General features: G+C 44.8%; 1 protein-coding gene across 11 annotated transcripts in view; it reads right to left on the reverse strand.

The window, feature by feature from the left end:
- prrc2b (proline-rich coiled-coil 2B) overlaps positions 1 to 10,827 on the reverse strand; it is a 34,282-nt gene extending 23,455 nt beyond the window's left edge. For all 11 annotated transcript variants that reach the window (XM_020457553.2, XM_020457554.2, XM_020457555.2 and 8 more), the window contains exon 1: positions 10,658 to 10,827. The gene's annotated coding sequence lies outside the window, so the exon portion shown is untranslated. The remainder of the gene's footprint in view (positions 1 to 10,657) is intronic.
- Positions 10,828 to 23,001: the final 12,174 nt, after the last annotated feature.

Here is a 23,001-nt window from a genome sequence, read left to right on the forward strand (position 1 = left end):
TGCGTAGCAGCATTGTAAAAACAAATGGAAGGGAGGGTGTCAATGTAAATAGTCCGGGTGGCCATTTGATTAATTGTTCAGCAGTCTTATGGCTTTGGGGTAAAAGCCGTTAAGGAGCCTTTTGGTCCTGGACCTGGTGCTCCGGTACTGCTTGCCTTGCGGGAGCAGAAAGAACAGTCTATTACTTGGGTGACATGGGTCTGACAATTTTATGGGCCTTCCTCTGACACTATAATGTCTGGAAATACGATGACATTTTTAATTAAAAGTAGTCAAATATTTAGTAGAAAACAACTCTGCCCGCATTATCATGTCGTCAAACTTACAGATGTCAACAGCTAGCAATGCTAATGTTAGCTAGCTAAAACCCAGTGGCCTCCAATCTTAGCTAGCTAGCTAACATTACTTCATATTAAGTAAATCTGGTGACATCAAAATGACGACAAAGGGTTTTCCTACAAATTATTTGCCTCTTTTCGAATGTCACTCATTTCCAAGTCAATTTAATGATCAAATATTCATCAGCGCTCATCAATGATGCATTGAGTAGAATGCTCAGTAAGTCCAAAACAAACTTTCAAAATAATATTGTCACAAAACATGCAATCCATGAATAGAATTGGGCAGCCACGCAATCTAGGCCTACTCCTTAACCGACTTTGAATTACTGGAACTACTTTAACAAAACCCTACTGTGATGAGGCCTATTGCAATTTGTGATCTAGAAATAGTGTTCTCTGATGTGAAAGAACATGCATTTACAAAAATGGATACCGGTTAACCTGCTGATACTGATCTGACTGAAGAACCAGGCATTGATGCCACCACTTAGAAATTTTAATAGAGTACGCCTACATTCAAGCCGCTTCTGGTTCCAGCCTTCAAATTGAAAGGTTGCCTGGGGTACCTCCACTGAGTTTTGAGTTTATTATTAGTAACGATACTAGAATTGGTAGAATGGATGTGCCAATTCAAAGTGATAATCAGCCAATGGATGCATATTGCATCATCTCTCAGAAAGTTAATACAGTGCTCAGAGCACTACATTTCTGCTGATACTGTCCTTGCATTCAATGACATTGCGGAAATATACACTGCTAAAAAAAATAAAGGGAACACTTAAACAACACAATGTAACTCCAAGTCAATCACACTTCTGTGAAATCAAACTGTCCACTTAGGATTGATTGACAATAAATTGCACATGCTGTTGTGCAAATGGAATAGACAACAGGTGGAAATTATAGGCAATTAGCAAGACACCCCCAATAAAGAAGTGGTTCTGCAGGTGGTGACCACAGACCACTTCTCAGTTCCTATGCTTCCTGGCTGATGTTTTGGTCACTTTGAATGCTGGCGGTGCTTTCACTCTAGTGGTAGCATGAGACGGAGTCTACAACCCACACAAGTGGCTCAGGTAGTGCAGCTCATCCAGGATGGCACATCAATGAAAGCTGAGGCAAGAAGGTTTGCTGTGTCTGTCAGCGTAGTGTCCAGAGCATGGAGGCGCTACCAGGAGACAGGAGACGCGGAAGAGGCCGTAGGAGGGCAACAACCCAGCAGCAGGACCGCTACCTCCGCCTTTATGCAAGGAGGAGCAGGAGGAGCACTGCCAGAGCCCTGCAAAATGACCTCCAGCAGGCCACAAATGTGCATGTGTGAGGGCCCGACGTCCACAGGTGGGGGTTGTGCTTACAGCCCAACACCGTGCAGGACGTTTGGCATTTGTCAGAGAACACCAAGATTGGCAAATTCGCCACTGGCGCCCTGTGCTCTTCACAGATGAAAGCAGGTTCACACCGAGCACGTGACAGACGTGACAGAGTCTGGAGACGCCGTGGAGAACGTGCCTGCAACATCCTCCAGCATGACCGGTTTGGCGGTGGGTCAGTCATGGTGTGGGGTGGCATTTCTTTGGGGGGCCGCACAGCCCTCCATGTGCTCGCCAGAGGTAGCCTGACTGCCATTAGGTACCGAGATGAGATCCTCAGACCCCTTGTGAGACCATATGCTGGTGCGGTTGGCCATGGGTTCCTCCTAATGCAAGACAATGCTAGACCTCATGTGGCTGGAGTGTGTCAGCAGTTCCTGCAAGAGGAAGGCATTGATGCTATGGACTGGCCCGCCCGTTCCCCAGACCTGAATCCAATTGAGCACATCTGGGACATCATGTCTCGCTCCATCCACCAACGCCACGTTGCACCACAGACTGTCCAGGAGTTGGCGGATGCTTTAGTCCAGGTCTGGGAGGAGATCCCTCAGGAGACCATCCGCCACCTCATCAGGAGCATGCCCAGGCGTTGTAGGGAGGTCATACAGGCACGTGGAGGCCACACACACTAGTGAGCCTCATTTTGACTTGTTTTAAGGACATTACATCAGTTGGATCAGTCTGTAGTGTGGTTTTCCACTTTAATTTTGAGTGTGACTCCAAATCCAGACCTCCCTGGGTTGATCAATTTGATTTCCATTGATAATTTTTGTGATTTTGTTGTCAGCACATTCAACCATGTAAAGAATATTTCATTCACTCAGTGTTATTTTAGTGTTCCCTCAATTTTTTTGAGCAGTACATATATGTCTGCTCTACCCTCTGCTTTTCTACATAAAACCCCTTGTGATGACCCCAATATCCCTTCCTAGTCCATTGATGCGGATTCAAAAATGAACATGACATGAACCAGACATATTTCAGTTTATCTCCTGAGACTGCATTTGAAATAGTAGCAATCTAGATAAAGCGTTCATGTGTTAAACTGAAAACTCATTAATGTCATTCAATTGAATGACACGAATAGTGCATCTGACTATTGTTAGAAGACTTTGAAATGCTAGACAGTTTGACAGACATCCATCAACCAAATTGAGTCAACCATGCCAGTGATCCTTTCAAATCGCAGCCAGTGTAAATTTCAAGAGTCACATCAATGTAGGATCGCTAGCCTACAGAGATACTGTATATAATGACTATGTTCTTGTCGCCGGCCTAACAACGGGAGTCATTGTCCCAAAGGCAGGTGGGTCTGCTTATTGGGTACAGATTGACGGGAGTTAACCCTATCTCTTCGCCTCTTCCTCTTTGCCTACATGCAGCCAGACACTTCAATAGCCACTAGCTGTTGTTTCTACCATGATGTTCTAGCTAGCTACAGGGTCTTCAGAAAGTATTCACACCCCTGGTCTTTTTCAACATTTTGTTGCGTTAGTCAATTTAAAATTGATTAAATTGAGATTGTGTCACTGGACTACACACAATACCCCATAATGTCAAAATGGAATTGTTGTTAATAAGTTGCATAGTGTTAAACACCACTATTGCACACTATTGTTGAATGTCTACATCATATCTGTACCCCATACATAGAAGGTCCCTCAGTCGAGCAGTGAATTTCAAAGAATTTTCAAAGATTGTGTAAAATAAAAAGTGCTTCATGTGAACCTAACTCACAGCTAAAAAATGTAAAGAAAGCAATCTAATGTTATTTGTTGCCTAGACTTTACTGCAAATGATACTCAAGTCTTGAGGGAAAAAAACAATACACAAATATTCCAGTTAGCCATGACAGGCTTTATAATAGAATGCTTGTGACCACACACATAATTATTGCACTTGGGAAAAAAAAACTCTTAAAGTAGAAATAGAATGAAACAAACTGGCATTCTATTTTTGCTCTATTATAGTGGCCACTATAGACGTCGATCAAGTGCGCAAGGCTACATGTGTAGGGATGTGCTGCTGTAAATGGCAAGCTGACTTTCCAGACCGCACGCTGATGCTGTAACTAGTAAATTGGTTGCCTCTTCTTTCTTCAGTTGCGTGCTGCGCTGCATTCTGTTGTTATGTGAACTATTGGCTGCGCCCCCTCTCCTAAACTTGTCTCATCAGATCTACACAAATCACGTAGGTCACCTATTTTGGATTCAAAACGGTGAATTTCGGGAAAAGGTGACTAGTTTGCTTCCCTGATTTAAACAGCTTAAATAGGAGTTCCAGTGGTGTATGTGATCTGTGCATGTGGCAGCACCCTCTTATGCACAAAGTGAGTTTTGGAAAAACAATGCATCTTAGAAATAGTTCACATAAAAATGTCAAATGTCTGAACTAAGCATAATCAAATAGCATAACCAAAAATGTCAAAATCAAATGACATTTTATTGGTCACATATACATATTTAGCAGATTGCAGGTGTAGCGAAATTATTGTGTTCCTAGCTACAACAGTGCAGTAGTATTTAACAATTCACAAAAATGTGGTGTTCTTTGGATGCAACTCAGCATTCTTTGTCCTCCAAACACAACGAGTTGAGTTTTTACCAAAAGGTTATATTTTGGTTTCATCTGACATGAAATTCTCCCAATCTTCTTCTGGATCATCCAAATGCTCTCTAGCAAACTTCAGACGGGCCTGGACATGTACTGGCTTAAGCAGGGGGACACGTCTGGCACTGCAGGATTTGAGTTCCTGGCGGCGTAGTGTGTTACTGATGGTAGGCTTTGTTACTTTGGTCCCAGCTCTCTGCAGGTCATTCACTAGGTCCCCCCGTGTGGTTCTGGGATCTCCCAGATCGAGGGAGATTATCAGTGGTCTTGTATGTCTTCCATTTCCTAATAATTGCTCCCCACAGTTGATTTCTTCAAACCAAGCTGCTTACCTATTGCAGATTCAGTCTTCCCAGCCTGGTGCAGGTCTACAATTTTGTTTTTGACAGCTCTTTGGTCTTGGCCATAGTGGAGTTTGGAGTGTGACTGTTTGAGGTTGTGGACAGGTGTCTTTCATACGGATGACAAGTTCAAACAGTTCAAACGAGTAGAGGAGCCTCTTAAAGAAGAAGTTACAGGTCTGTGAGAGCCAGACATCTTGCTTGTTTGTAGGTGACCAAATACTTATTTTCCATCATAATTTGCAAATAAATTCATTAAAAATCCTACAATGTGATTTTCTGGATTTCTTTCTCATTTTGTCTGTCATAGTTGAAGTGTACTACCTATGATGAAAATTACAGGCCTCTCTCATCTTTTTATGTGGGAAAACTTGCACAATTGGTGGCTGACTAAATACTTTTTTGCCCCACTGTATTAGGCAGCAGCCTATAAGGTGCAGGGTTGCATAACTGGGTGGAAGCCAGCTAGTGATGGCTATTTAACAGTCTGATGGCCTTGAGATAAACAGCTTCTATCAGTCCCTCAATCCTAGCTTTGATGCACCTGTACTTACCTCGCCTTCTGGGTGATAGCGGGGTGAACAGGCCGTGACTTGGGTGGTTGATGTATTTGATGCTTTTTGGCCTTCCTGTGACATCTGGTGCTGTAGGTGTCTTGGAGGGCAGACCGCACCACCCTCTGTAGAGCCCTGAGGTTGCAGGCAGTGCAGTTGTCGTACCAGGCGGTGATACAGCCTGACAGGATGCTCTCAATTGTGCATCTGTAAAAGTTTGTGAGGGTATTAGATGCCAAGCCAAATTTCTTCAGCCTTCTGGGGTTGAAGAGGCGCTCTTGTGCCTTCTTCACCACACTGTCTGTGTGGGTGGACCATTCAGATCATCGGTGATGTGTACGCCGAGGAACTTGAAGCTTTCCACCTTCTCCACCGCAGTCCCGTCGAAGTAGATAGGGGTGTGCTCCCATCGCATTTAACTACGTCAAGGTGACTGGGAATATGGGCGAATACAAACAGTGTAGTCATTCCCTCCGTAAGTCAGGCAAAATGTCAGTACAGAGACAAAGTGGAGTCACAATTCAATGGCTCAGACAAGACCCCTGTGGCAGGGTCTACAGACAATCATGGATTACAAAGGGAAAACTACCCACGTCACGGACACCAACGTCTTACTCCCGGACAAGCTAAACACCTTTGCCCCCATTGAGGATAACATAGTGCCACCGACGTGGCCCGCTCCCAAGGACTGCGAGCTCTTGTTCCCCGTGGTTGACACGAGTAAGACTTTTAAGCGTGTTAACCCTTGCAAGGCTGCAGGCCAAGATGGCGTCACTAGCCGCAGCATGTGCAGACCAGTTGGATGGAGTGTTTACGGACATATTCAATCTCTCCCTATCCCAGTCTGCTGTCCCTACTTGCTTCAAGATGTCCACCATTATTCCTGTACCCAAGAAAGCAAAGGTAACTCAACTAAATGACTATCGCCCTGTTGCACTCATTTCTGTCATTCTGTCATCATGAAGTGCTTTGAGAGGCAAGTTAAGGATCATATCACCTCTACCTTACCAGAGACCCACTTCAATTTACTTACCGCCCCAATAGATCCACAGACGATGCAATCGCCATCACACTACACACTGTCCTATCCCATCTGGACAAGAGGAATACCTATGTAAGAATGCTGCTCATTGACTACAGCTCAGCCTTCAACACCATAGTACCCTCCAAGCTCATCATTAAGCTTGGGGCCCTGGGTCTGAACCTTACAATGTGCAATTGGTTCCTGGAATTCCTGACAGGCCACCCCCAGGTGGGGAAGGTAGGAAACAACACCTCCACTTTGCTGATCCTCAACACAGGGGCCCAACAAGGGTGCGTGCTCAGCCCCCTCCTGTACTCCCTGTTCACTCATGCCTCCAACGCAATCATTGAGTTTACAGACGACAACAGTGGTAGACCTGACTACCAACTATGACAAGACAGCCTACAGGGAGGAGGTGAGGGCCCTGGTAGAGTGGTGCCAGGAAAATAACCTCTCCCTCAACAAAACGAAGGAGCTGATCGGGGACTTCAGGAAACAGCAGAGGGAGCACGCCCCTATCCAGATCGACAGGACCACAGTGGAGAAGGCGGAAAGCTTCAAGTTCCTCTGTGTTCACGTCACTGAAGATCTGAAATGGTCCATCCACACAGATAGTGTGGTGAAGAAGGCGCTCTTCAACCTCAGGAGGCTGAAGAAATTCAGCCTGGCCCCTAATACCCTCACAAACTTTTTACAGATGCACATGAGTGCATCCTGTCAGGCTGTATCACCGCCTGGTACAGCAATTGCACCACCCATAACCGCAGGGCTCTCCAGAGGGTGGTGCTGTCTGCTCAACGCATGACTGGGGGCACAGCACCTGCCCTCCATGACACCTACAGCACCCAATGTCACAAGAAGGCCAAAACGATCATCAAGGACGTCAACCATCCTAGCCACGGCCTGTTCACCCCACTATCATCCAGTACAGGTGCATCAAAGCAGGGACTGAGAGACTGAAAAACATCTATCGCAACGCCATCAGACTGTTAAATGGCCATCACTAGCCAGCTTCTACCCAGTTCCTCAACCCTGCACCTTAGAGGCTGCTGCCCTATGTACATAGCATCACTGGCCACTTTAATAATGGAACACTAGTCACTTTAATAATGTTTACATAGTTCTTTACTCATCTCATATGTATATAGTATATTCTATACTACTGTATTTTAGTCAATGCCACCCCTACATTTTTTTAACCTTTTCTTTTACTAGGCAAGTCAGTTAAGAACAAATTCTTATTTTCAATGACGGCCTAGGAACAGTGGGTTAACTGCCTGTTCAGGGGCAGAACGACAGATGTGCACCTAGTCAGCTCGGGGATGCTGTTCATCGACTACAGCTCATTCAACACCATAGTACCCTCCAAGCTCGTCATCAAGCTCGAGACCCTGGGTCTCGACCCCGCCCTGTGCAACTGGGTACTGGACTTCCTGACGGGCCGCCCTCAGGTGGTGAGGGTAGGCAACAACCTCTCCACCCCGCTGATCCTCAACACTGGGGCCCCACAAGGGTGCGTTCTGAGCCCTCTCCTGTACTCCCTGTTCACCCACGACTGCGTGGCCACGCACGCCTCCAACTCAATCATCAAGTTTGCGGACGACACAACAGTGGTAGGCTTGATTACCAACGACGAGACGGCCTACAGGGAGGAGGTGAGGGCCCTCGGAGTGTGGTGTCAGGAAAATAACCTCACACTCAACGTCAACAAAACTAAGGAGATGATTGTGGACTTCAGGAAACAGCAGAGGGAACACCCCCCTATCCACATCGATGGAACAGTAGTGGAGAGGGTAGCAAGTTTTAAGTTCCTCGGCATACACATCACAGACAAACTGAATTGGTCCACTCACACAGACAGCATCATGAAGAAGGGGCAGCAGCGCCTCTTCAACCTCAGGAGGCTGAAGAAATTCGGCTTGTCACCAAAAGCACTCACAAACTTCTACAGATGCACAATCGAGAGCATCCTGGCGGGCTGTATCACCGCCTGGTACGGCAACTGCTCCGCCCACAACCGTAAGGCTCTCCAGAGGGTAGTGAGGTCTGCACAACGCATCACCGGGGGCAAACTACCTGCCCTCCAGGACACCTACACCACCCGATGTTACAGGAAGGCCATAAAGATCATCAAGGACATCAACCACCCGAGCCACTGCCTGTTCACCCCGCTATCATCCAGAAGGCGAGGTCAGTACAGGTGCATCAAAGCTGGGACCGAGAGACTGAAAAACAGCTTCTATCTCAAGGCCATCAGACTGTTAAACAGCCACCACTAACATTGAGTGGCTGCTGCCAACACACTGACACTGACTCAACTCCAGCCACTTTAATAATGGGAATTGGTGGGAAATGATGTAAATGTATCACTAGCCACTTTAAACAATGCTACCTTATATAATGTTACTTACCCTACATTATTCACCTCACATGCATACGTATATACTGTACTCTATATCATCGACTGCATCCTTATGTAATACTAGCCACTTTAACTATGCCACTTTGTTTACATACTCATCTCATATGTATATACTGTACTCGATACCATCTACTGTATCTTGCCTATGCTGCTCTGTACCATCACTCATTCATATATCCTTATGTACATATTCTTTATCCCCTTACACTGTGTATAAGACAGTAGTTTTTGAATTGTTAGTTAGATTACTTGTTGGTTATTACTGCATTGTCGGAACTAGAAGAACAAGCATTTCGCTACACTCGCATTAACATCTGCTAACCATGTGTATGTGACAAATAACATTTGATTTGAACTTGCAACCTTTCGGTTACTAGTCCAACGCTCTAACCACTAGGCTACCCTGCTCAGCTAATATTTATATATATTTTTAAAATTTCACAAATTTCATTTGTGTATATTGTTGTGAATTGTTAGATACTACTGCACTGTTGGAGCTAGGAACAAAGGCATTTCGCTACACCCGCAATAATATCTGATAAATGTGTTATTGTGACCAATACAATTAGATTTGATGTGCATCAGGCCATGCAAAACGTGCTAAAGCCTTCAAAACAACTGGGAACATGGAAAAATACGAGGCCAAGTCATGACGTCAGTGATCTTCAGGTCGGATAGTCAGAGCTCTAGAACGACGCCAGAGTTCCCAGTTGGATGACCATTCAAAACAATTTTCCCAGTCGGAGCTCGTTTTCACCCACGAGTTCCCAGTTGTTTTGAACGCTGCATCACTCCTGTACTCTTCCCTTGACGTCACTTTTCCAACATGACTTCGGTCAAATTCATATAAAATATACATTTCTCCCAAAATACAAATGCAAAGTGATATGTCGTATTGGGACTTTTAGTTGGATGGATGAAACAAATCAGAATGTTTAACAGCAACCTAATTATGTAATCTTTCGTTTAAAGTTCATTTAAAGTTCCAGTGTGTTGTCGACGTTATTTCTTGACGCGCATCAGTTCTAGCGGGTTAATATTTATGGTAAAAAAGACATTCAGAATAGCTAGTTCAATTATTCCGGGTTAACACTCAATTATTTTAAAGATGGATCCAAAGAATCATATCATCATCAGCAAACAGACGGTTCAAAGGCAACAAACCCCCAAATAAAACGTAACGCAGCTTTCTAGCTAACACCAAGGCATAATTAAAATGGCAGTTTGCAGTGATGTTAGCCAGCTATTTTAAACGGATGCTAGCTAGTTAACGTTAGGGTAATATAATTGCAAAACATGGTTGATGCTGGCTACACAATACATATTGGCTTATGTCTATCAATTACAATATTAGTAACAGAGGGAATTAGGCCACGGATGAATCCATGTTGATAGTCAAATCATAACGTACTGTCGCTAATCAAACGTAGTGGCAGGCAGGGGCGAGCCAACTAGTTAGCCATCCGAACTGAATTGCTAACAAGCTACACGCTTGGTCTGCACAGCATCACAGTATGTAAACATTGCGTTGTTTATGTCTGCGAGTTCGTGAAAAAAAGAGGTGACACACTGCCATTAATCCTTAATCATAACAATAATTTATTAGGTATTGATATAACTCATTGACACTAAAGTTATTTAGCTAGATGTCAAATTAGCTAGCCTAACAACTAACGTTACTAGCTAGCGAAGATTGTGAGACGGCAAATCAGCTGAAGTTCCTGTCTTGTATTCCAAAAACAAATCCCCAGAAAACGCAAAAATGTGGCATTTGAGACTAGAACACGTAGCTATAATGAAACACTTGCCCTTTAGCTGAGAACAAAGTATATAAGCAATTTTCCAGATTTCAGGACCACGGAAGGCAGCGATAAATACATAGGACAAGATTATTAAAAATGGCTGCTGCCCAGAACAAAGCAACAATAAAACTGGGCAGTCGGAGAAGTCAATGCAAAAACATACACATAACCCCAAAACACATTAATAACTCACCGATTTTACTTGTTAGTATTTCCTGTGATCAATAATGGCGATTTAACTCCTAAATATTACGTTTCTTCAAAGGATGGCTGATGATTGTGCTGCCGACTCTTAATCTATTTGACCGTTTACTTGAGTTGTTGGTGGGCAACCTACCCGGCCTGAAAAAGAAAGTCCTTGCTCTCGTCGACTGGTGTGGCTGTATACGGATATGACGAACAAAATGGAGCAGTGACCCCTGGTGTCCTTTTTAGAACATTACATTTCAGTTACAGAGATTTATGAACTTGAATTTGCTTATATTCAATGTTCACTGATATCACATTTGTGATATGTTTCCCCTTGAGTTCTTCTCCATGTCTTATTTATTTATTTTGTATGATTTAGTGATGAATAGGATGAGAGCTTCTTGCATCAAAACATGTAATGTTTCTTGTGGAAAACATATATTATTTTATGTCATTGCAAAAAAAACTGTGCACTAGTTAATGCCTTGGGCAAAAACAAGTAATTCTCATGAAAAGCAATGAGTCAGTACCAATGCTGTGCTTGACCTCGGCCTCTTCGAAATTGCAGTGCACTTATGGTTGCTATGGCTCCAATACCAAGTTCAGTGGTTGAGGAGACGAACTGCAGCCAGCAGCACTGTATCGCATGCTTTGTAATCACTGTCTTGGTCAGTAATGGCAAACTCGATGCCAACAGTCCACCTCCAGTGAGCAGAAAACATGTATTTACAATGGCGTCAGTGAGTGACGGGAGGGTAGGAAGAGCAAGGTAGACAATGATCTGGGTAATCACATTAACCTAATGGGAATCTCCACTACATCCCAAAGGCAGCTGGGATGGGTGGATGCTGCTGTCTGGGTTCACTTTCTATTTGTGTGTGTATGTGTGTGTGCATGCGTGTGTGAGTTTGGTTTGTGTGTGTGTGTGACTGTAGCTTATGTGTCTTGTGATGTTGTAGTTGCTGATGTTCTTTCAGATTATGATTTAGAGCAGAATCACGTCATTGTCTACTAATCCCATCTGACCTCTACTGAAACCTTGTGATTATGAGTATGGGACTAATGAAAGGTTAATTCAATTTTATGTCACTCAAACCAGTGTATGTGTGTTTGTGTGTGTATCTGTGTTTGCCCACATATGTACGCTTGTTTATTCCATGTGTAACTCTGTGTTGTTGTTTGTGTCGCACTGCTTTGCTTTATCTTGGCCAGGTCACAGTTGTAAATGAGAACTTGTTCTCAACTAGCTTACCTGGTTAAATAAAGGTGAAATTTAAGAAATATATATAATTATTAATCTGTGTGTGCATGTTTTTGTGTTGTGTGCCTGTGTGACTGCGTGTCTGTCTTTAAGTGCGTCTGTGCGTATGTCTGTGTCATGGTGCTATGAGGACGGTGCCTGGTGTTTAGAATCCATGGACCCATCTAGTTAAGTAGACAGAAGCCTTGGCCAAACTACTATCAATGTGTGGCACGTACCGAGACAATAGTCTCACATAGCCTTTATTGAGACAGCATACAGACACTAACTATTGATTAATACTTTTAGTGAGACACATAGGTGCACAGTACCTACACATTCAATTTAAAAGACCAACACAGTGATATTTCAGAGCAATAACAGAGTCATTTGAGAGTATTGTACCCTCACAAAATATGGATTGAGAATCAGCCATAGTAGAGTAAGAGCTTAAAATGCCCTCTGGAGGGCGCACTTGTCAAGCTATTTGAATGACTGGACTGGTGCATTGGATTGACAAACCTTGTTCAAATCAAAGCAAATTTCATTAGTCACATACACATATTTAGCAGATGTTATTGCGGGTGTAGCGAAATGCTTGTGTTCCTAGCTCCAACAGTGCAGTAATATCTAACAATTCACAACAGTGCACACACATCTAAAGTAAAATAATGGAGTTAAGAAGTATTAGGACGAGCAATGTCGGAGTGGCATTGACTAAAATACAGTAGAATAGAATACAGTATATACATATGAAATGAGTAAAGCAGTATGTAAACATTATTTAAGTGACCAGTGATTCCATGTCTATGTATATAGGGCAGTTTTAACATTCATAGGCTTTGGCATTTGCACACAATGCACTCATCAATGGTTTGTCAGTAATGTGTGAAGAAGGTGTTAATTACTTTCCCTGCTCTGAGGGGTAAATTGATGGATTGGTCTCTAAGGGAGTGATAAGAGTTGCAGTTAGAAACTATTGTAGCTTAGGGAGGGGATACTATTGAAATAGAGAAATGCACATAATATAAAAACCTATTGCATCATTAAAATCACATGAAAATAACCATAACTGTCTGATTTTACACAATGACACTTCACTTATTGTTGTCCCTGTACAAATTAATACTGGACTAAATATTATGATTTGTGCAATGCACAGTATCTGTTCTACATCCTGCTTGAATATGTCAGAAATGCGCTGAAAAAAATTGTATCATGGCAGAGGAAAACAGCTACGGTCTCTCTCAGAGTTGCTCCAGGCAAGATTGGCTATTGCCTGGCTGCATAAACATGTATGAGGATGAGTCAGAGGAAGGTTCAAGTCCTTTCACTTTTAGATGCAGTTAGTATGCCTACAGATATCAAGCTATAGGCGAGATCAATAAAGAAAGATTCCTTGAGTTGTTTTTTTCAACAATGTGATGTAACTACACATTTCTACCTGTAATCATGTTTCGACTTGTGGAATTTCTGTCCATAAACAGCCTTTTATGAGTTAAATTAACAATGAAATGAAATCAATGAATCGCTCATTTTTAACCATTAAAATACTGACACAATGATTGGGTTAATCAATACTGTCATTATTACTCTAGGTTTTTATCCAAAAACAAACTGACAGTAACACTGCTTTATGCTTGTGTGTGTGTGTGTGTGTGTGTGTGTGATTGCGTATGTGCGTGCGTGTGTGTGTGTATTTTGATGCAGTTAGTTTTGGGGTATAGGATCTGACAAAGTTGTATTGCATTCTATATTTGGCACTTAGTGAATAAGGGAAAATCTCAATTGCATACTCCTTGCGTCCTCCCTCCCTCCTTTCTTCTCATCTCCTTCTCAAAACCCATTGGATGAGAAAGCCAGAAGTCCCTCGCCTCTGTTCTCCTCCAATGGGTTTTGAGAAGGAGATAATGGGGGTGCTACAGGGTTCAATTCTTGGACCGACTCTCTTCTCTGTATACATCAATGATGTCGCTCTTGCTTCTGGTGAGTCTCTGATCCACCTCTACGCAGACGACACCATTCTGTATACTTCTGGCCCTTCTTTGGACACTGTGTTAACAACCCTCCAGGCAAGCTTCAATGCCATACAACTCTCCTTCCGTGGCCTCCAATTGCTCTTAAATACAAGTAAAGCTAAATGCATGCTCTTCAACCGATCACTGCCTGCACCTGCCCGCCTGTCCAACATCACTACTCTGGACGGCTCTGACTTAGAATACGTGGACAACTACAAATACCTAGGTGTCTGGTTAGACTGTAAACTCTCCTTCCAGACTCACATCAAACATTTCCAATCCAAAGTTAAATCTAGAATTGGCTTCCTATTTCACAACAAAGCATCCTTCACTCATGCTGCCAAACATACTCTCGTAAAACTGACCATCCTACTGATCCTCGACTTCGGCGATGTCATTTACAAAACAGCCTCCAATACCCTACTCAACAAATTGGATGCAGTCTATCACAGTGCCATCCGTTTTGTCACCAAAGCCCCATATACTACCCACCATTGCGACCTGTACGCTCTCGTTGGCTGGCCCTCGCTTCATACTCGTCGCCAAACCCACTGGCTCCATGTCATCTACAAGACCATGCTAGGTAAAGTCCCCCCTTATCTCAGCTCGCTGGTCACCATAGCATCACCCACCTGTAGCACGCGCTCCAGCAGGTATATCTCTCTGGTCACCCCCAAAACCAATTATTTCTTTGGCCGCCTCTCCTTCCAGTTCTCTGCTGCCAATGACTGGAACGAACTACAAAAATCTCTGAAACTGGAAACACTTATCAGAGCAGCTCACAGATTACTGCACCTGTACATAGCCCACCTATAATTTAGCCCAAACAACTACCTCTTTCCCTACTGTATTTATTTGATTTATTTATTCTGCTCCTTTGCACCCCATTATTTTTATTTCTACTTTGCACATTCTTCCACTGCAAATCTACCATTCCAGTGTTTTACTTGCTATATTGTATTTACTTTGCCACCATGGCCTTTTTTTGCCTTTACCTCCCTTATCTCACCTCATTTGCTCACATCGTATAAAGACTTATTTTTCTACTGTATTATTGACTGTATGTTTGTTTTACTCCATGTGCAACTCTGTGTTGTTGTATGTGTCAAACTCCTTTGCTTTATCTTGGCCAGGTCGCAATTGTAAATGAGAACTTGTTCTCAACTTGCCTACCTGGTTAAATAAAGGTGAAATAAATAAAAAATAAAAAATAAGGAGAGAGGAGTGAGGACGCAATAATTATGCAATTGAGATCTTCCTATGGACTTGAGGACTCTGTCTAGAGGACTATGTAATGTCTTAATAAGATGTGAGCATAAACAGCCCACTGTGCCATTATGACAGCCCGATCATAGACTACTCCAGACTTCCAATAGTTGCTTTAAAATTAGACTTGGAAGCTGTCTTCTTAACAATATGGTTCAGGTGGCTATTGTATGGTTAGAGTTGAAATATTTTGTATTGGTTCAGGAGGAAGAAATAGATTGCATTTATTTGGATAAAAAACATACCACAAGATGTACAATGTATTTTAGAGGATAGTATTAACTATTAAGTATTTATTGAACACTTATTTAATCATAGAACAAGTAAAAATGTGTGACACTAGCACCCCTGTATATTGATCCATTTTGTGAGATTTCGATTTAAACATGTAGTATTTTTTTTACATATCAGACCCTTTCAAGGTCAAGTTCAAGTTTCAACTTTATTTGTCCCAGAAGGCAATTGGTTTTGCAGCAGAGGAGCATATGTGTCACGAATCCCGTTTCCTGAGTCTGTTTTTTGCCAGTGTTCTGTCCTGGAGTGTTTTTCCCGGCGTCCTGGAACGCACCCTGTCTGGTTGCCGGGCAATGTAGCCAGTTGGGAGTTCTGATTACCCGCACCTGTATCCCATCAGCTATCTGCACACCTGGTCCTGATCATCATCTCTCCTCTTCATAAGCCCGGACCTGACAACCATTCCCTGCCGGATCGTTAGCCATGAACAGTATGTTGTGCCATAGTATCAGCCTCAAGTTGGATAGAATTTGTTTTGTTGTTTTGTACGTCTTGCTTGCCTTCAACTTACCTCTGTTTGTTCTGTCTTCAGTTACTCACCCAGATCATTTACCCCATTCCCGCCTGGTCGTCGGAGGATTCCGCTTCCCCATTGGATCCACCTATTTACTCCCATCAACTCACCACCGCTGCCCGCTACGCCACCTGGATATATCTACCCACTCACATTCACTTGTAAATAAATACTCACCTTCTTCCTACTCTCCTTGTCCTGGTCTGCTTCTGGGTTCGATTTTGAAGAAACGTGACAGAACGATTCGGCCAAGGATGAACCCAGCGGACCTGGATTCCGTTTGCCATGCCATTACCCAGCAGGGGAAGACACTGGGACAACACAAGACGGCGCTACAGGAGATAGCGGGTGCAATCCAGAATTTATCTGCTAGCTTGACACAAATCCAGGATCAGCTTAGTTTGCTGGCGATTCATTCACCACCTGTTTCACCCATCTCACCTGCCGTGTCTGATGCGGTTTCCTTCCGTGAACCCAAGGTACCGACGCCTGATAAATATGAAGGGGATTTGGGAAGATGCCGTTCGTTTCTTATGCAGTGTGGGTTAGTGTTTGATCTGCAGCCCCATTCTTACGCCACTGACAAGGCTAGGATAGCCTTTGTTATTGAACTGCTGCGTGGAAGAGCTCTGGAATGGGCTTCAGCCGTTTGGGAACGACAGGAGACCTGCATGGCTTCATACCAGGAATTCACGGGAGAGATGAGAAGGCTTTTTGACCATCCAGTCCGAGGTAAGGACGCAGCTAAACGTTTGTTCACTCTTCGCCAAGGAGCTCTCAGTGTGGCAGACTTTATGATCGAGTTCAGGACATTGTCTGTGGAGAGTGGTTGGAATGAGGAGTCACTACAAGCGGCTTTTTACCAGGGGTTGTCGGAGCAACTCAAGGACGAGCTGATATCTTATCCAGAGCCTAGTGACCTAGACAGCTTGGTGACTTTATCTATTCGGGTAGATAATAGAGTCCGAGAGAGAAGGAGGCAGAAGCAGTGGGGCCCATCCAATCAATCAGCAACTCGGTTACCATTCGGTTCAGGAAGTGAACCAGAACGTATTGATCGTTATTCCCCACACGGGATTAGTGGAGGGGTATTGCCACCAGATCCTGAACCAATGCAAGTGGGGAGACACAGGCTAACTAAGGAGGAGCGCCAACGTAGACGTGAGACCAACCGCTGTCTCTACTGTGGTAGCTCAGGACATTACATCTCCGCTTGTCCACAGCGCTCGTTAAACTGCCCGGCTCGCTAGTTTTGGGAGGAATTTTAGCGAGCCAGTTTCAACCTCTCAAGAATCCTGTCAGACCCCGTTTTCCTGCGACCCTTATGAATAAGGATCAGAGCTTAGAGATGACCGCTTTTATCGATTCAGGTGCCGATGGCAGCTTTATTGATGCCGACTTGGTGGAACAGCTGGGGCTTTCCAAGGAGCAATTGCCGGAAGCCATTGAAGCAACCACTCTGAACGGCAGTAGTCTGGCACGGATCACTATGAGGACTGAACCGGTTAAGATGTTGTTGTCGGGGAATCATTCAGAGTTTATCTCCTTCTTCATTCTGTCCTCGCCCCATGTTCCTCTGGTTCTTGGTTACCCCTGGCTGAAGGAACACAATCCCTCGTTTGATTGGGTGACGGGTAAGATAACTAGTTGGAGCATTGATTGTCATGCTAACTGTCTTAGGACTGCCTGTTCTCCTGCCGTTTCCAGTCAGGTCAGTGCCTCTGCTCCTCCTGATTTGTCCCTGGTTCCAGAAACATATCACAAGTTGGGTGAATTATTCAGTAAACAGAAGGCTCAGTCCCTTCCTCCCCACCGACCTTATGACTGTGCGATTAATCTGTTTCCTGGAGCCGCCTTTCCCAAGGGACGGTTATACAGTATCTCTCGACCTGAACGTGAGGCCTTGGAGACCTACATCAAGGAGTCTCTAGCTGCAAGTCTCATTCGGCCCTCGTCATCACCTCTGGGAGCAGGATTTTTTTTTGTGAGCAAGAAGGATGGCTCTCTTCGACCGTGTATTGATTATCGGGGTTTGAATGATATTACGGTCAAGAACAAGTATCCCCTGCCCTTGATGAGCTCGGCTTTCGATTCTTTACAGGGTGCTACGGTTTTTACGAAGCTTGATTTACGTAATGCTTATCATTTGGTTCGGATCAAGGAGGGGGACGAGTGGTTGACTGGGTTCAATACTCCGATGGGACATTTCGAGTACCAGGTGATGCCGTTTGGACTGACCAACGCTCCTGCTGTGTTCCAAAGTATGGTGAATGACGTTCTGAGAGATATGATTGGTATTTTTGTGTTCGTTTACCTGGATGATATCCTCATCTTCTCGAAGGAGCTTTCTAGCCACATTCAGCATGTCAAGCAGGTCCTGCAGCGGTTATTGGAGAACCGTCTGTTCGTGAAGGCTGAGAAGTGCGATTTTCACGCCCACACGACGTCCTTCCTCGGGTACATCATCTCCAGGGGAGAGATCAAGATGGACCAAGAGAAGGTTCGGGCGGTTCGGGATTGGGTCCAGCCCGGTACGAGATTGCAGCTCCAGAGATTCCTGGGGTTTGCGAATTTTTATCGGAGGTTTATCCGTGATTACAGCCGGGTGTCCGCCCCTTTAACTGTACTGACGTCTTGCACCAGAAAGTTCTGTTGGTCTCCTGAGGCAGACCGAGCATTTCTAGATTTGAAGAGCCGATTCACCAACGCCCCGATTCTCTCTCAACCTGACACTTCCCGTCAGTTCGTTGTGGAGGTGGATGCGTCTGATGTGGGGGTGGGCGCCATCCTGTCCCAGCGTAGCTCCACTGACGGTAAACTCCATCCCTGAGCCTTCTACTCTTGTCGTCCTTCTCCAGCTGAAAGAAACTATGATGTGGGTAACCGGGAGCTTCTCGCTGTGAAGCTCGCCTTGGAGGAGTGGCGTCACTGGTTGGAGGGAGCGGAGCAACCGTTTGTGGTCTGGACTGACCACAAGAATCTGGCTTACGTGCAATCGGCTAAACGTCTCAACTCCCGTCAGGCCCGGTGGGCTTTGTTTTTTGGACGCTTCAATTTTTCCCTGACGTTCCGACTTGGGTCGAAGAACGGGAAGGCGGACGCCCTGTCCCGGATGTTCTCCAAGACGGAGGAGAGTGGGGCCAAGACTGAGATGATTCTTCCCCAGAACGTTGTCGTGGGAGCCGTTACATGGAGGATTGAGGAGGAGGTGATGGCGTTTCTTCGGACACAGCCCGGGCCCGATAACGGTCCACCCGGTCGGTTGTTCGTGCCTGAGTCGGTTCGTTCTGCTGTCCTTCAGTGGTCCCACGCCAGCAAGATAGCTTGTCACCCTGGTGTTGCTCGGACTATGGCGTTACTGCGCAGACGATTTTGGTGGCCTGCCATGGGAGAAGATACCCGGAGGTTTGTTGCCGCTTGTCCTGTTTGTGCGCAGAATAAGAGTACCAATCGGGCCAGCTCTGGGCTTCACCCCCTACCTATTCCCCGGCGACCTTGGTCGCATCTGGCCCTGGATTTTGTCACGGGGTTGCCCTCTTCTGTTGGTAACACGGTTATTCTGACCATTGTGGATAGATTCAGCAAGTTTGCCCACTTTGTTCCCCTCTCCAAGCTGCCTTCTGCCACTGAGACGTCCGAGATCCTGGTTAGGGAGGTGTTCAGGGTCCACGGGTTGCCCTGTGACATTGTTTCTGACCGTGGTCCTCAGTTTACCTCTGCTGTCTGGAAGTCCTTCTGTTTGGCCATTGGAGCTACAGTCAGTCTCACATCTGGATTTCACCCCCAATCTAATGGTCAGGCGGAGAGAGCCAACCAGAAGATGGAGTCCACGCTGCGCTGTCTTGTTTCCTCTGATCCCACCTCTTGGTCCTCTCAATTACCCTGGGTCGAGTATGCTCATAATACTCTCCCTTCATATGCCACTGGGATGTCTCCCTTCCAGTGCCTGTACGGTTACCAACCTCCCTTGTTTCCTTCTCAGGAGCGGGATCTCTCGGTTCCTTCTGTCCAGACCCACATTCGTCGTTGCCACCGCACCTGGCATCGGGCCAGGAAGGCCCTCCTTAAGGTTTCTGACCGGTATCAGATCCAGGCGAATCGTCGCCGTATTCCTGCCCCCGCTTATACCGTTGGAGATAAGGTTTGGTTGGCTACACGGGATCTTCCTCTACGGACTGAGTCGAGGAAACTGTCACCGAAGTTAATTGGTCCGTTTGTAGTGGAGAAGATCATTAATCCTGTTGTGGTCCGACTCAAGTTGCCTGCTACACTAAGAGTACATCCCACCTTTCATGTCTCCTGCCTCAAGCCGGTTCTCCTCAGTCCTCTGTTGCCCCCTCCTCCTCGTCCTCCTCCTCCTCGGATGATCGGAGGTGGTCCTGTCTACACGGTGCGCCGCATCATGGACTCCAGACGGCGGGGTTGAGGGTTCCAGTATTTAGTGGATTGGGAAGGATATGGTCCTGAGGAGAGTTGGATTCCTCGGCGTCAGATCCTTGACGATGACCTGCTTCGTGACTTTTACCGCCTCCACCCTGGCGCTCCGGGTAGTCCGCCCGGTGGCGTTCGTCGGAGGGGGGGTACTGTCACGAATCCCGTTTCCTGAGTCTGTTTTTTGCCAGTGTTCTGTCCTGGAGTGTTTTTCCCGGCGTCCTGGAACGCACCCTGTCTGGTTGCCGGGCAATGTAGCCAGTTGGGAGTTCTGATTACCCGCACCTGTATCCCATCAGCTATCTGCACACCTGGTCCTGATCATCATCTCTCCTCTTCATAAGCCCGGACCTGACAACCATTCCCTGCCGGATCGTTAGCCATGAACAGTATGTTGTGCCATAGTATCAGCCTCAAGTTGGATAGAATTTGTTTTGTTGTTTTGTACGTCTTGCTTGCCTTCAACTTACCTCCGTTTGTTCTGTCTTCAGTTACTCACCCGGATCATTTACCCCATTCCCGCCTGGTCGTCGGAGGATTCCGCTTCCCCATTGGATCCACCTATTTACTCCCATCAACTCACCACCGCTGCCCGCTACACCACCTGGATATATCTACCCACTCACATTCACTTGTAAATAAATACTCACCTTCTTCCTACTCTCCTTGTCCTGGTCTGCTTCTGGGTTCGATTTTGAAGAAACGTGACAATATGAGACATAAGAAACATGTAAAAATCCACATACACAAGGATACTGAATAACAATGGACTAGCACATCGTCCATGGGCTGACAGCCATCGATGTAAATATGTACAATACTAATGTTTAACATTAGCAGCAGCACACAAGTATAGCAATAGTACAAAGTTACATAACAAGTAGAGTGCACTGTGCACATCTTTGAATCATCACGTCAATATCATCAAAACTATGCTGACCAAAATCATCATCATCACAGTCATCAACCTCACTATCACATTACCATCATCATCATGTTATGACAACCAATGATAATGATGCCAGTTCAAGTTTGGACAGACTACAAAGGGCAATAGAGTACCACAGTAGGATTCATAATACCCATAAAACCTAGTGGTCAAACATGGAAATGGTTCCAATAATTTTTACACCATTCTTCCCATAGGGGATTTAAGAAACACTTAATAAGGGCTGTGTTTCATGTAGGCCTACCCTCACGTGACATTTTGATAACTTTGTAAATCTCTCTAGGATAAGGTGACTTTTATCAATATAATTTTTTACCATTTTTTTATCTCAGTATAAAATCCTTTCTGGGTAACAATTAAGTACCTTACTGTGTTTGTAGCACATTGTAGCAATTTCTCAAGCCACAATTTTGCTAGAACTGTCTGGTAGTGGTCTGAGTGGGGAGGGGAGGGAAAACTGAAAACTAGCTGTTATTGGCAGAGAGGTTTGGAACTCTCTTTCACCAGGCATGCCAAAACTCCATCCCACCCAAACTGGCTGAAATTTCAGGTGGTCTTATCAAACAGCTCTTACACTAAAAGGGAATTATCATCATCTTCACAATATCACAGTATTATTCAAACCTCGTAGTTTGGAAATATATATAAAACATAGGAAATCACTTTTTTGACTGCACTGGGCCTTTAATAGAGTGCTGAGTCAGAGCTGGCGCACAGACTGAGCAGAGGATTTATTTATTTTATTTAACCTGGGCAAGTCAGTTAAGAACAAATTCTTATTTACAATGACGCCTATCCCAGCCAAACCCGGACGATTATTGTGATCAGGGACGGAGAAAGAGAGGGAGTTATAGTTAACAGCTTTTAGAATCCTAGCATAAGACAAAGAAGGACATGACAATGACAACGTTATGAAGGATACGTGAAGCTACTCACTGGAGCCAAAGTTTCTAAGATGATCTGGTCCATTTTCTACCATTCTCCCCACACAGTGTATATGGTGGTGTACAAAACATTAGGAACGCCTTCCTAATATTGAGTTGCACCCCCAACTTCTGCCCTCAGAACAGCCTTAATTTGTCAGGGCAAGAATTCCACAAGCTACCAAAGCATTCCACAGGTATGCTGGCCCATGTTGACTTCAATGCTTCCCACAGTTGTGTCATACACAATCCATGTCTCAATTCTCTAAAGGCTTAAAAATCCTTCTTTAATGAACCTGTATGCTCCCCTTCATCTACACTGATTGAAGTGGATTTAGCAAGTGACATCAATAAGGGAGCATAGCTTTAACCTGGATTCACCTGGTCAGTCTATGTCATGGAAAGAGCTTCATGTTTTGAATACTCACTCTATTTCCTAGATCATATATAGTGTAGAGATTGATATAATTGTCTAATTCCCCTTCATTTGATCCTGGTCTGTATCTGGGTGCATTACACGTTGGCACTGGTTGGGCACAATGACAGGGGTTTTCAGTATGGGATCCACATCTTAGTTCCTGGCCCTCCTCCACCTCTCTCTGTCTCTCTCTCTCTCTCTCTCTCTCTCTCTCTTTCTCTCTCTCTCTCTTTCTCTCTTGCTCTCTCTCTCTCTCAGATTCAGACTCAGATAAGCTTTATTAGCATGAATGACA

The sequence above is a fragment of the Oncorhynchus kisutch genome, linkage group LG23, assembly GCF_002021735.2.
Source record: "Oncorhynchus kisutch isolate 150728-3 linkage group LG23, Okis_V2, whole genome shotgun sequence".
Taxonomy (NCBI): domain Eukaryota; kingdom Metazoa; phylum Chordata; class Actinopteri; order Salmoniformes; family Salmonidae; genus Oncorhynchus; species Oncorhynchus kisutch.